Source organism: Columba livia, chromosome 15 (genome assembly GCF_036013475.1).
Source record: "Columba livia isolate bColLiv1 breed racing homer chromosome 15, bColLiv1.pat.W.v2, whole genome shotgun sequence".
NCBI lineage: Eukaryota > Metazoa > Chordata > Aves > Columbiformes > Columbidae > Columba > Columba livia.
This window is the reverse complement of record NC_088616.1, coordinates 15,325,441-15,341,047: the sequence shown is the minus strand read 5'-3', so window position 1 is coordinate 15,341,047 and position 15,607 is coordinate 15,325,441. Positions and strand designations below refer to the sequence as shown.

The window sequence follows — 15,607 nt, the reverse complement described above, 5'->3', positions numbered from 1 at the left end:
GAAAAGGATGGTTGGATTATTCTCCCTCCCCTTTCTGGTACCATGGGACGGAGCAGAAGAGCGAGGGTCAAAAAAGGTTTTAGCCGAATTTCCCCCTGTGTTCCCCTCCCGCCTGTCAAAAGGCACCCAGGAAGGAAAAAATAAGCAAAGGCCCACCTGCATCATCAGGCTGTACAAATGTTAATGTATATTAGCTGCCTGATAAGATTATCACAGCCAGAAATGCTTCCCTCAATTTTCTGATTACTGAGCTTATCTCTCCCAGCTCAGCCCATCGCAGATGGCTGGGGATAAAGCACGCGCACCAGTTAATTCCAGAAATGTGAATAAAAGGTACCGGGACGAGGAGCAGGCTTCAATTCCAATCTACTTCTAGCAGGAAAACACTCATTATATCTCCCGCTCCCCGCGCCCGCTGAAGCCTGGATGTATTTGCTGTTTCAGAGCTTTGTGCTGCTTCTGGACTGCGTGTGGACAGCACTTGAAGATGGAAGGGCTGGTAAATACGTTATTTATCATCAGCTAAGCAGGCTCAGCCTTGAGTCCAACAGCCACCTGCTCAGCGACACGAGCAGATAAATCATGGTCACCTTCGCGGGGGAGAAGGGAGGACGGAGGGGGTGGGCGAGTGATTTGCTGTTGTGATCTGGGGTCTCTTGTGTTGGCTGCAAAAGAATGGAGTGTGTAATGGGAAAAGGAGACGGGCGAGCGGCCGCACACGCACTCAAGCAGATGCCGCCGTGGAAAGCACCAGCGCGGGTCTCGCCTGATGTACAGCGGTGACAAATTAGTGCCGGGGATGCTCGGTAGCGACGTGATGAGATTCTGCTGGGTGTCTAAGAAGAAGCCATGGAAGGGGAATGAGGAGGGAAGGGCACAGGGGCTGTAAGGGCATTTTTATGTCCTCCCAATTTTCAAGCACCAAAACTGGACTGAAAACTTGATGAGCCTGAGGTGAGAAGGGAGGAGGGAATGGGGATGTCTTCAGAGATTAAACTGGCTTGAGCGCTTAAATGTTGACATGGGCCAGCTTTCCTCAACTAGGATTCAAACCACTGCAGAGTTTCAAGTTCAGGCCACGGCATAACTTCATGCCACAGAAAATTATTGCCATTAAAACCTTGTTAATCACTTATTAAAAAAAAAAAAAAAAAACACAAGTATAAGGGTTATGGTATTAAGTATTTCATTTTAAATATGCAGCTTGTTTAGGTTTCAGTGAGGGAAAATCCCTGCCTGCCAGTCTCACAGAAGATATTACAAGTGTTATTTATGTCTTTTCCAGGGCAAACAGAAAGTTAGCTAAGATGGAGTGGCTTGTTGTTGGGATGCAACTCTGGTTTTCCAAAGGCAGCACAGTCCAAGCAAACAGGTCCTGGTGAAACAAGAATGAAGAAAACAGCAAAAAATAGGAAATCCACTGATAAAAGCTCCCTCTTACTTGCAAGTTTTGCCTGGAGCACACAATCTCACCTGCCCCCGGTCAGCCCTGGTGAAACGCTGCGTTGGCATTGCCAACACCTGCGCTGCAGCTCTGCACATCATCGGTCAGGGCAGAAAGCAGAGAAAAGAGAAAGAAGCAGCAGCACTGAATGAGGAAAAGAAGCAACGGGAAGGCAGTAATAGGAGATATACAAATCCATATTCTACGTAGTTTTCAGCACTTGGTGCAAACCTAAGAGGTGGGGAGGACAGGGAACTGCTGCAGAGAGTCCAGCGCAGCCACCAAGATGCTGCAGGGAGTGGAGCATCTCCCGTGTGAGGAAAGGCTGAGGGAGCTGGGGCTCTGGAGCTGGACAAGAGGAGACTGAGGGGGGACTCATTCCTGGGGATCAATATGGAAAGGGGGAGTGTCAGGAGGATGCAGCCAGGCTCTTCTGGTGACAACCAGTGACAGGACAAGGGGCAATGGGTACAAACTGGAACACAGGAGGTTCCACTTAAATTTGAGAAGGAACTTGTTCCTGGTGAGGGTGGCAGAGCCTGGCCCAGGCTGCCCAGGGGGTTGTGGAGTCTCCTTCTGTGCAGACATTCCAACCCGCCTGGACACCTTCCTGTGTAACCTCATCTGGGTGTTCCTGCTCCATGGGGGGATTGCACTGGATGAGCTTGCCAGGGCCCTTCAACCCCTGACACTCTGGGATTCTGTGACTAAGGTTACTGAGACCATTCCCTTTGACAGCCACTCACGAGAGCTCTGAGGACCAGGCGTTAAACACGAAATGTCTCGCCGTGATGGCAGTTTGTCCCTCCCTGTCCACTTGTCCTTTGCCAGTGGCCTCGAGAAGGGACGAGGAGATGAAAAGCCAACCTCCTCTTGCTGTTTTCTCTGCCCAAGTCCCATCATATCCCTTTTCCTCAGTTAATTTCCAGTCCCAGTCTCTCCTGCTCACCACACACCACTTTCAGTGGGCATTTTCTGCTTCTTGGACTAACTCAACATTCCTCCTTAAACTCTCCCAATTTTTATCCATAATTCTATATAATTGGCTGAGTTAAACTTTTATTACATTGAATATATTAAACTAGCAGAAGCCATTACCCAGCAGAGAGGGGTAAAGGGCTGCTCAAATTACAGCTCATTGCCATGTTCCCCCATTCAGCACCGAATGACCCAGGTCAGGCTTGGATCCTTTATCTCTTTTTTATGTTATCTGGCTGTTTTAACCAGCACCGAGAGCAGAGAGAGAACATTGTCCTGAAATACAGCACTGCATCTCTTATCCTCAAACTGCACAAGAGGGACCTAAGTACCTGCAGCTTCTGCAGGAGCTTCAGTGTTCACATCACCCAGGATCAGACCCAGCGACAGCCCCACTGTACAGAACACATCAGCAACCTGGAAAGAAACCAAGCTATTATTTTAATTTGTCTTTTTTTCAAGGTATCCAAGGCTTTTATGATGCTGGAATAACGAGTAACATCAGAGCCCGCAACTTGTGAATAAAACATATCAACAGGTACTTAACATTTTGACTGTGTGATGTTCTTTTCTCAGAATATACTGAAGCCTCTTGCTCTCAACCTCAAATGATCCTGTTTATCCCAAAACCTTTTCTGCTCTCACTTCATAAGCTTGAATTTCCATCCAGCTTTATTGCTCTCAATAGAAAGTGATTAGGACACATCCAGCACACCGAATAATTTAGAATGTCCACTTCCACAATGATGCAAGTACCCCAAAATATGAAATGCAAACACTTTTTCCAAAGTGGGTACTGTCAACATTACTTACAAACTGAGAAAGAGAGGAAGGAAGGACGTGGACAGATTTTCACTAGTGTTTCATTGGATGAAACATCGTTCTCCTTCCAGCCGTGCTTCTAAACCTGCCTGGACAGGAGTCCAAGACGGTCGTTCTCCTCCAAGCAGCAATGACATGGCAAACACCCACAGCAGCCTCAGAAACATGTTCCTTGCTGGTTCTCTCTTCTGTGGGAATTACTTAAAGGTATATGAGGTGACAGGAGAAGCATAAAATTATGAATTCATCTCCTGACAGCCAGAAAAAGCAAAACTTTAGAGAGCTGATTTTTTTTTTTCACTATATTTCTGGCATTTCTTATTTCTGACCCATATTTGTCCCCTCCAAAACAAGTGCTCTGAGGCTCCGCAATGCCACGGACCTGCTGTTCCTCCTGCTCGATTCCAGTGGGCTCTAGCGTTACACAATCTCAGAGTGTCAGGGGTTGAAGGGCCCTGGCAAGCTCATCCAGTGCAATCCCCCATGGAGCAGGAACACCCAGATGAGGTTACACAGGAAGGTGTCCAGGCGGGTTGGAATGTCTGCACAGAAGGAGACTCCACAACCCTCCTGGGCAGCCTGGGCCAGGCTCTGCCACCCTCACTGGGAGCAAGTTTCTTCTCGTATTTAAGTGAAACCTCCTGTGTTCCAGTTTGCACCCATTGCCCCTTGTCCTGTCACTGGTTGTCACCAGAAGAGCCTGGCTCCATCCTCCTGACACTCTCCCTTTCCATCTTGATCCCCAGGAATGAGTCCCCCCTCAGTGTCCTCTTGTCCAGCTCCAGAGCCCCAGCTCCCTCAGCCTTTCCTCACACGGGAGATGCTCCACTCCCTGCAGCATCTTGGTGGCTGCGCTGGACTCTCTCCAGCAGTTCCCTGTCCTGCTGGAACTGAGGGGCCACAGCTGGACACAATATTCCAGGTGTGGTCTCCCCAGGGCAGAGCAGAGGGGCAGGAGAACCTCTCTGACCTACTGACCACCCCCTTCTAACCCACCCCAGGTCCCATTGGCTTCCTGGCCACAAGGGCCCAGTGCTGGCTCATGGTCACCCTGCTGTCCCCAGGACCCCCAGGTCCCTTTTCCCTACACTGCTCTCCAACAGCTCGTTCCCCAGCTTACACTGGCAAGAAATCATGAAGACAAACCTTTCCAAAGCATCTACTGACCTACCGCCCTCACCCCATCTTCAAAATGAGACGGAGTTAAACCAGTCACCCTTGAAAACCACAGTTATGAACTTCTGAAAATTTTAACACACTGCTTAAAGTAACAACCAAACCTCTGTTCAGGTGCCTCATTTTTGGGTAGTGAAGGACTCAAATATAAAGTATTTCAACTTAGTGCTTATGTTAGGGTTTGCATGTTGAAAAAAAGGAGGCGGTTCATTCGCCCACACCATGTACACGTATTGCAGAGAACACACGCTGGAGACATACAGCTATTATTTGAATAATGAGTGCATTTTAGTGAGGGGCTGATACAGCAATCTTACCCTGACGGAGTGTGTCTGTACGTCATTCAGCATCCTTGGATCTGTAAAACGCAGGAAATGCTGAATCCATTATAAATATCTAAAGGTTTATTTAACAATGGGCTGATGCAACATCCTTTGAAAGGCCTTCCTCAGCAAAAGAGCTGATTTTAAAAGGCAGAGATAAATAGGAACTGAACTGCATGGGGCCGGCACGGAAAGTTGAATTGAGAGCTTGTGTTTGACTACAAGTCTCAACACAATTCAAGAAGCAATTTAAATACATAAATATTTAAATGTACGAATATCAAGCAGACTTGTAAAGGAAGAGCCTGCACTAAACCAGACAAGAACAGAGAAATGGGACCCTGACGATGACCCATACGCTGAGGTGTGAAAACAGCCAAACTACCGTTTCCCAGGAGCTCGAGACGCCAGTTATTCCAGTGATGCTGCTTGTGCTTCTCGCCAAAGGATGTCGCAGCGACTAAGGATGGGATGTGCCTCTCTTCCCACTGAGCACGGCAAGCGCGGTCACCTCCTGTTGTCTACAAGCTTATAAATCTGGTGTCGAGACAGAAATCAAACACACGCAAACACCAGTGAGCTTAATGTGGGTGTCTGGCAACACCACAAGGTAGTGAGACACCGTGCTGAGCACTTCCATCCATCATCCCGCTCAGCAAAGCGGGATCACCTCTTCCATGTGCTAAACACACCGATGAGCTGCTCCTCAAAACACGTGCAGAGAAGCACACACGGGGAGAACTAAGCCTGTTTCTTAGCAAACTTCATTGTTCTTCAAAGAAACAGGACAATATTTGCAAACCAGAATATTACCTATCATTTAGAAACAGGCTAAGCAGTCCAGGATTAGTTGGCACATTTTCTTGGGGAAATTAATCCGTGATGCTATTACAAAATAAAAGCAATAAAGCCAAAGGAAATCAGAGATTCAATAAAAAGTGCTTTAGAACTACCTATTTCCTACTTGGTTGAATAACTTTTTCTCTTTAAAGATAAAGGCGAGATGGATCAGAGTTGCCAGTTGCTACAGGTTATCCAATGTGTAACAAACTTGATGTGCTTTTATCACTGAGAAGACAGGGCTAAAAACAACCTTTGAGCAAACACTTTCCTAAAAATGTACTCATGCATATATATTATTGAAGACACACACAAACTGGGAAATGGACATATGCTGACTTCTGCTTCTCTCCAATACCGTCTGGATTGCAGCTTTTCTCCTCCTGTTGCAGTAAAAAGAGAGCAATTTTTCAAGTTTATACCGAATGTCATTCCATTTCATTTCCAAATATAATCTCCCAGAGAGAAGGTTTGCTTGCCCTATTTCCAATCTCTAAAGTTAATACACAAATTTATATTCCTTTCTCCCACTCGCTCTCCTAAATTAAGAGGCGTAATTACTAGGAACGCTTGCTACAAACGAATAGAGCGCCAGGGGAGAAGGAGCTGTCAGCGCCGGACGCCGAGCAGCCGCGCTCCTCTCGCTCCCGTCCCCGGAGGATCCTGCTTAGGAGGCAGTTTCTGTCTTTCCCATCAGCAGGAGCGGCCGCCGATCCCTTCCCAGGCAGGACAATCATAAGGAACAAAATCACAACATTCACTTCAGCCCACCAACGAGCCGCTGGTGCTCCCAAGGACCCTTCCGAATTCACCTTCTGCCTCTCCCCGCTCCTGCCGTCAGGTTGCCCTAATGAGAAGCTCAGATCTGCCATCTCAAAATTCAGCCCCAGTCTCATCCCTCTCTCCACCCCCCATCTCCAGCACCCTCTCAAAAGGAAGATTGATTATTATAATCAGACTTAGCTCTGACACAGCATTTGCATTTTCAAAGCACAGCACAGTCATTAACTAATTCATCTACCCCAAGGGAGCCCTAACGAGCTTTCACCTCTCTCCCCTCTGGTTCCCAATCTGCAGGCAGCCGCAGCTCCTCTTCAAACACCCCCTCTATACGCTGTGCTGCACAAGTGCCATTGGTGAAACTCCAGACAAGCTCAGGAAGCCAAATTCAGTCCCGCAGCAAAGGAACCGCTCTGCTGCTCACAGGGGAAGGGGACGAAGGCACAGACACCCTGTTTTTACCAGTTTTCCTAAGGTTTCCATATGCAATCACAAAGGTATCGGCTACTACAGAAAACAGCTTCTGACCCACAAAATAAGACCAGTGCCACAGGGGTCCCAAAATTACCACCCTCCCATTTGAGCAGCATCAACCACGAGCCTTGGCTGTGTCCCCAGCTGCGAGCACGTGAAGAAGGAAGCATCATCCCATCACACCCTCCAAACCCCCTGCCCATCCAGCCAGCTCTTCCCCAAACACCTACAACAGGGTGCAGAAGTGTGTGCAAAACCCATCAGCTTTGAACAGCCTGAATGTCCCACCAGACCCATTCAGTGTGATATTCGGGGCCCTTTTTACCCACGTGTGGTATATATAAAACCACACACAGGCTCTGGAAGGAGCTTGTCCTTCTGTTTGAAGAGCACATGCTCTGCTGATGTCTGAAGGCAACTGTCCATGTCACCAGCACAGACTCCGTGTCAACTGCAAGTAACGTGCAACACCAGTCATCGTGTGGGTACCGACTTAGGATGGTTTTGAGTTCTGTCTTTTTGCGCTTCATTCCTCACTTTATGCTGTATTTACTGCCTTCTGGTACTTGGAGATGGGTGCAAGATGCGACAGTTTGGGAAGAAGCACCGCTGGGCATTTCAGCAGCATGGAAGCTGGCTCAGAGCTTAAGATGAACAAAACTGGAAAGTACGAGGGGAAAGGGGAGCAAATACCCTGTGCAAGAGACCCACTGAGCAAGGGAACCACAGATGCTAATTTAGACCCATGGGTTTATTTGAGTATAATTACGTATTTCAACTCTCGCTTCCAGAGGAAGGAGCAAACAAGGAATCTCTTCCTCTCCATCTTGTGCAGCCCTGTCCTGTCCAGGCACCACTACGAGACATCACCGCGGCAGGACAGCAGAAACCCCTGACAGCTCCCCATCCACAACACCTCTCTTTGCTCTAACAGCTCATTCTGAAGGACCACCTAATTTCCATGTTCATTCAGCTCAGAGCCTCTCTGCTGTTATCAGCCTCTCTCCACCACTTTCACCAGCATGTAGATGACTGTTTCCTTTAATTACTACCGAAAGCTCCTCCCACCAGAGAGAGCAAAACAGCTGGTGTCCACCGAGAGAAGGAAACTCCAGAGTAATTAGCTTTAAATGGCTGACACCTCCTACCCATTACTCCTGGTTAGAGCAGCAAAACACTGAATAACAGTCTCTTTAGGGAGCCTGTCAAGGTGTGGGGCTGAATGTGCCGCAGCCGCGGTGCTGGCGCAGTGGAGTTGTCTGCTCTCGAGAAGAACATCTCACAGGTCACTTATTCATGCAGGAGCTGGTGCTTTTCCTAGGAGCAAGTCTTCTGGCAGCTGTAATTCATGTGCAAAGCAACAAATAAATCTGCAAAGATGTCATACTTCCTCTGCACAAAGTTTGAATACAGTTTGTTTCCTGTAAATACACCCTCGAGGAGTTTCTGGAGCTTTCAGTCAATAGTTCTTATTAAATGGTGGTTTGTCATCCCACCTCTTGTCCCAATTATCAGTCTTCTTGTTGAAAAGTCATCACATAATAAACAGTCAGAGATGAATCTATTCATTTTACTGACCACCCAGGAAAATCAAAGGGAAAAGAGGAATCTAACACCCATTTTTGTTCCTTCATCTCCAAACATAAACACAGTGGAACTGATCTCTGCTTAATGCTGTAAGACAGCAAAGGAGCCTTCGCTGAGTGCTAGACTTGAAACCTGCACTTAATCCTCTTGCTCAGACTCGCAGGGAAGGACCCACAGCCTGTACTTCAACACGCTTCGACAAACCACTCTCTCCCTCCCAACACATCTCCAGCCCAGTGTGGCAGTTCACCGCAGCCGGGGGCCCCGTTTTCCGGCACGTGGCGGCAGAGAGAGGGACGGCGACAGGGACCAGCAGGATTTCACGCTCAAGGTGTTTTCTGAACTCCCAGAGATGGGAAACATAAGGATGGGGCAGGGGATCCAGCTACGGGAAAGCAGCAGCTCTCTCGGCAGAACCTCCCAGCCGCCTTCAGGAAAACAGCAGATCACAGAGTCACAGAATGTGAGGGGTTGAAGGGCCCTGGCAAGCTCATCCAGTGCAATCCCCCATGGAGCAGGAACACCCAGATGAGGTTACACAGGAAGGTGTCCAGGCGGGTTGGAATGTCTGCAGAGAAGGAGACTCCACAACCCCCCTGGGCAGCCTGGGCCAGGCTCTGCCACCCTCACCGGGAAGAAGTTTCTTCTCAAATTTAAGTGGAACCTCTTGTGTTCCAGTTTGTACCCATTGCCCCTTGTCCTGTCCCTGGTTGTCACCGAGAAGAGCCTGGCTGCATCCTCCTGACACTCATCCTTTATATATTTATAAATACATAAGATGCTTGGAGAAGTCTTGTTGCCCAAACCCTTCCCCAAAGAACAGGCTAAGAAAAGCAGATTTAAGGTTTTCTAGCAAAATGCCCCATCCTCAGGCCCTCATGCAGCAACAAGCAGAGGCTTTTAATGCATAAGTAGCAAATGTCTCTCCTGGTGCCAAAAAGCAAAGGTTACAGGGCCCTGCCAAGACCGCTCTGCCCGTTTTAGCCTCTCGGGGTTATGCCCGTGGTTCCCTTCAGCTGCCAGCTGCAATCGCAGAATGAAAAGCAAAAAGCAATTCCCTCTCAAATACCATGTGTCCAGTTCTGGTGCCAAAACAGAAACGTGGCATTTTAACCTTTGGTGAACATGTCCCTGCTGCCACTAACAACAAGCTCCAAGGTGCAGCTTGGAGGGGAGGGAAGGTGTAATGGATGTGTGGTGGGTGGCACGAGCACTGAATACAGCATCAACAGGACAGGGCCTGGCAGGAGCTCCATTCTGTACAGCCAGTCTTTAGCGCTTAATGAAATATTCATAAATAAGTTAAAATTCTCCTGACAAGCTAGATCCTGTAATACAACAAAGAGTTGTCAGCCTCAATTAAGCGATTCCGAAGAGGCAGGGCACTACCATTCATTATTCACCAAGAGGTCATCGGAAAAATTCTGCTCTACGATCCCCTTGTCTCTGCGGATAAATGAGGTTCCACAGGTCCTGCTGGAGGCCTCTGCTGTCCTGACAGCGGCTCAAGACCCCAGCAGGCCACCAGCACCCGGCCCAGCACCCAAAGGCACAAACCACCAGGAACAAGCTCTGCTAAGGATGCACACACAGAAAGATTGAAAACAAAGCAAATAACACAGCAAGCTGACCAGGCTGTAAGTGCAAGGACTGAGGCAGTCTTGAAATGTCATGGATTTTTAAGCTTCTCTTTTTGTACACACAAAGCCAGCCCTGGGCGAGAAGAAAAATATCGAGCAACCTTTGATCTGCAGGCTTGACCAATGCACGTGCCCTCAACACTCCCTTAGATCCCACTGCCAGAGACCTTCTCGTCCTCCCTCTTGCTCAGGATAAACTGCGCCTGCAGAATTGCATTTCTCGGATCGGATCTCTCAGGCCGCTCCTCTCCTGATGCAGGTACAACTTCTGGGGACTGTGAACGCAGGAGCAAACTGGTCTCCGTCCTTGTCACAAGCACGTTGGAGATTAAAGATGAGTTTGTCCCATCCTAACATGCCTGTTCAACAGAACAAGTCTTCCTCGCCCTCACTGGACACACATGTTCTTTCTACAGGTTCTCCAAGCCGCCTTTTAGGCAAGGCAGAAAAAAAGGAGCAGAAATTGCTGAACCTAGAGGTACGCAGGACCTCTTACCCTATTTTCCCTTACCTTTCAAAGTGCTGAACATTCAGAGAGCCCCTGCGCCCTCCAGGAAATTTGAGTTCAAATAAATCAAACCACGTGAGTCTGAGGTAGCCTAAAAACTTCTCACAGACTCTGCGGGTGGATGTAGCCTGGAAAAGCACAAGTCTTGCATGCATGTCATTTGGTGCCTTTTGTACCTCGAGGCTGTGGCTCTCATAATATCCCTGTCCCACTCATTTTATTTTACCAAGTAACTCAGTATAACTCAGATTTGACATTAACAACAGCAACACTGACAACAGGACTGCTCTAATCACAGCACCGCAGCGTCCTCTGCACAGAAAGCCGATTCATCTTTGTCCCCTGCTCCATAACTGAAGGGAAAAAAGCCCTACCTCTTTCTTTTCCCCTAGTTATAATCCTGCAATGCAAAGGTGAAAACATGTTATCAACTCTCAGCCTATTTCTGGGTTAAAGTGGAGCCCTCGCTATCATCCTTTTCAGCAGAAAGCAACCCATGGTGCTTGTCAGGTTTTCCCCGTACACCTGTAGCGTGGAGGCTTTTCCAAATGATGGGCTGAGAATTAGATCACTGTCCATATGTTCCATGTGAACTGGACTCGCTGCTCAGTTTTGGGTGAACACCTGTCCCTGGGGAGCCCCACGGGAGCCGCAGCAGGGGGGCAACTCCGGTTCCTCCTTGTCAAATCCCAACCCCACGTCCGCTGTTATTACCTTTGATGAGAAAATGAAAACAGGCCCGTTGAAACCAAACGGTGCTGCCGAGTTCTATAAAACTTCCATGTTAACGGGTCCAACAGCACGTTCATTTATGTAATGGGACTTTCAAACAGACCGTTTATTTCTTTTTAATTCAAAGGGAATGTACTATTTGATCCCAAGTGCCTGGCTAGTTTTTTAAAGCAGAGATAAACCACAAAAATTGACTCACTAAATCTCTTCTTCGAACCTAATTAAAATAGCATTGAGATATTACCATGCAGAAGTGTAATGTACGGATGACCTCTCCACTCCGCTGCCAGGATCCACCACCCGCAGCCACATGCAACAGATGCTTCTGATGTTGCCATCGTTGTGTGTGGAACATGAATTTTCCAGGAGGGAAGGTGCAGCAGATGCAACACAACCAAACTGCGCTGTTCATCATTCCCTACGCTAAGAGAGGGGAAAAAAACCTCCTCTCTCTGTTCCTGAGCTCACTACATTCCTGCGCCATGGGAATGAGCAAGGACTAATTTTATGTACTTGTTTACGACGAGCATTGAGAGTGAGCTCTCAGCTAGGAAAAGGGAAAAGTCACCCTAAGTACTCCCGTTCCTCTGCTCCAGGGTCATCTGGAGAACCAAAGCTCTACAGGAAAAACACCAGGAGAAAAGCTGAAGCAGAGCATCAATGACTCCTGCACACTCACCTGCCTTGTTCCAGCAAATAACATTTCTAAATGAACAGGGCCACACAATAAAGTGAAGAACAATACAAACACTCTGAAGTATATACAGAACAAACAAGCAACAAAAGCTTCTGCTGAAATAAAACTACCTGATAGAGAAAAAAATGTCTCAGACATCGATCTGAAAACCTATTTGAAACAAACGAAATTCACTGAAGATGTTGGGTCAAAAAATATAAACACAAACGCAATTACCGATAACACAAAGCAGGGAGGCTTTATCATAGAGGAGAATAAATAGATCAGGCAGAAGAAGCCAGGTGAAAACCGAAGGAACCGCAGCAGAATTGAAATGTAACAGCACAAGTCCCACCACAGCCAGAACTTCTCCTAAGAGCTGAGTCTTCATCAGTCAGAAACTAGAGAGGAGGACAAAGAGCTGGGCGGGTTAACCAATCGCAGGACGAACAGCAGTGCCGTGGGGCAGTGGAAATGGGTAAAGTGATTCCGAAATGGGAGAGCTGAGCTCTATCCGGGACAGGGAGGTACCTGCCTTTACCTGGAGAACACATTCCTGTCCAAGCTACTGCTGGCACATCCCCTGGAATGATGGGACCGCTCTGGTTACTCATCTTCAACAGAGACACAGAAAAACAGGTAGAGATTTAAAGGAAGCTGCAGGATTCATGAGGAGACCGAGGAGCCTGTTTTAAGAGGAGATTGCAAGAGCTTGATTTGTTTAACCCAGACAAATGAAATGCTGGGAGAGAACAATTGTTCTCTATAAATATGTCACGGCATAAATATGAGGGAGGAAGAACAGTCACTGTAGTTTAAGGAGAACATTAGCACAAGAAAAAAATGGATATTAACTGCACGTATATTTTCACTTGGAATTGGGAAGATTTCAGCTATCAGAGCAGGTTTTCAATGAGAGCAAAGGGACAAACCACCTAAGCAGTTTCAAGACAAGCTTGATAAATTTATGAACTAAGGTATATGCTGCAATTGTCTGAGTAACCAAAGGACTGGACTTTATGATCTAAGAATCCTCTACCAGTTTAGTGTTACTATATAATTTCATTCTGGATCAGCTATTTTTGGTGTCGCTTTATAACCAGATTCACGTTTCTCAATGTGATTTGAGAACTGGATATTTCCCTAAAATTGCCATACTAAAACCGCTGCTGTGCTCGTGCTGTGCTCCTCATCCGCCTTGGGTTTGCCCGTCTCACACAGGGTGTTAGAATAAAACCTGCCACGTAGTCGGGAGATCTGCTGTCATATTGCTAAATCAGACTTGGTTCCATCAGACTGAACATACGATTTGGCTCCTTAACTCTCCCTGACCTGCTGCCCTTAAATAAAGATCTCCCTTTATTTCACAAACACTTTTACTCGAGGCAAGGGGCATTCATTATTTTCATTTCAAGGTGTCTTTATTTCTTCTGTAAAGACGCTCAATTTAATGCCATTCATTTTGTGATGGCTACAATCTCGGACTTCTTTACCTCCCACCCTGCTAGGCAGTTCTTCTGATTCTTACATCCAGCCTTTTTAATCTGCTGGAGTGTGAAATAGAATTTGTTCCAATGAGCAGTCTATAGATTTCAGATCCCGCATGGGCCAAGCTGTGTTTTGAAGATGAAAGCCAAAAGATACCCGGAGCACCTCAGGGCAGCGAAAATACAGGTGATACGTTTTTAATACCAAGCTGACTTCCCTCGGGGATTAATGATGGAGAAAAAAAGTCTTGACATGAGCGCCCCCGCTACAGACCCAGACTGGAAGTGTAAGATGAGGCACCACAGATGCTGCTTGGATGGCAAGCTTGAGCCAAATTCCTCCTGTCTATAAAGGGAGATGAAAAAGGCAAATCAAAGTTAGAAAGAATTAACACATCTGCTTTTCTCCCTCAGGAAGGGAAACGAAAATAATATAACAAACAAAACAGTGTTTTCTACAAATATTGTTTTGGCTTGAGCGAAGCTCGCTCAGGTCTGTGCCAGCAGAGCATTAAACATTCCATATGCAGGAAGATCCTGGGACCATCGAGCAGGGGCCATATGTGTGAACTCTACAAGCAAACTCTTGCCTGTGCTGGAGATAAAGATACTGAAGCGCTAACCTTGATAAAGAAAACTTCCCATGATGGTAAAATTGTCAGAAAAGTGCATATACCTACACAAAAATTACAGCGAAGAGGTGTGTTTAGGCACTAAAAAATACTCACAATAACAAACATTATTTTGGCAAACAAAGGCAACACAAAACCCACAGAACTGCGGGACAACTCTGAGCCCTATCGGAGTGGGGAGTCCACGTACCACCTCTCCGGGCAGGCGCTGCCCCTCACCACAGCAGTGCACGCACACTGGGAGTAAAGGAGAATAAAGAACTGAAGGGACAGAGGCAGAGAAAAATCAAAGTTTCATTGTCTTAATTACACAGTACAATGATAAGGGTATTTTTTCTTAAATCAGAAAATAAATTCTAGGTTCAAGTTCCCTGAAGGATATAAAATAGTAGAGGATTTTTTTAGGGTTGTAATCACAAATGCATTTCTCCAGCCACTACTGGCCATGTCTAATTAGGGCAAAGTATGTTAATGATACAGCAGCACAGCGCAGAGACGTCTTCAGTTGCAATATTAATTGCATTTATGGAAAGAAGCATGAATTGTGCTTATACAAGCTAATTAGTATGGGTTTGCTAATTAATACTGGAAAGTCAAACTGCCTTTGTCTTGTCAACTGCAATTAGCTGAAGATGTTTAAATTTTCTTTTTCTTTTCATTTTGTTCTCCTAGCAGTAACCTGACTACAGATGACGAGCAACGCGAACATGGGCTGGAGCACACACGTGGTTAGTGCAGCAAACCCAACCCACTCTCCTCACGCGAGACGTTGTGCGCTGGCCTAGCGCAGTGTCCCCTACAGACTCATCAATGAGATCCAATCAGCTACTTCAGCAGCCTCAGAGCCCATCGCTTCATTTCCAGTGCTCTGGGGAGGGTGGCAAAGCCATTAGCACCCTTCGGGGTGGCAGGAGAGATGTCACTTCGACAGAGGTTTATCTCCGAAGCAGCCCAAAGACCCAGCAGACTGTATGATAGCACCTGACAAGTGTTTATTCCATCCCACTCAGGGCCATAAGCCTGTTTGCACAACAGATGATGAAAAGCAATATCCATACCTGTCAGCACCCGGAGCGGGACGAGCCCTTCTGCATCCCCCCAAGCCAGGGGGGCTGAACATCAAACTAACAAGCAGTGGATCACAGGTGAAAAAGGGGGAGAGAGATGAAAAGGAAGGCGAGATGCCAGGAATCCAAATCAGTAAACAATTGCTGAAGTGTCAACTTTAAAGGAGTCTGAAAACAAGGCCATCCAGGTGAGACACTGATTTGGAAAGGGGAAAAAAGAAAACATGTCAAGAAGACGTCATTGGGCGGCAGGGAGGAGAGCGGAGGTGATGGCACAAGTGCTGGAGCCCCTGGGCAGGCAGCTCCCTAAGAGCCCCATCCAAAGGGACAGGCACCGGGCAACCCGAAGACAAGAAGCAACACAACCTTCCCTACCAGGGAGATCTCACCTGGGAACGGAGAAGAACCATCTCCCACCAGTGAAAAGAAGAAACTACGCTG

General features: G+C 47.2%; 1 protein-coding gene across 10 annotated transcripts in view; it reads right to left on the bottom strand.

Moving 5' to 3' along the window:
- Positions 1 to 15,607, bottom strand: part of MAD1L1 (mitotic arrest deficient 1 like 1) — a 349,235-nt gene that overhangs the window by 168,413 nt on the left and 165,215 nt on the right. Inside the window, exon 1 of one of the 10 annotated variants that reach the window (XM_065031481.1) lies at positions 2,755 to 2,834. The exons of the other annotated variants lie outside the window; for them this stretch is intronic. The gene's annotated coding sequence lies outside the window, so the exon portion shown is untranslated. Of the gene's footprint in view, positions 1 to 2,754; positions 2,835 to 15,607 lie in introns of those variants that run through there. 10 annotated transcript variants of the gene reach the window in all.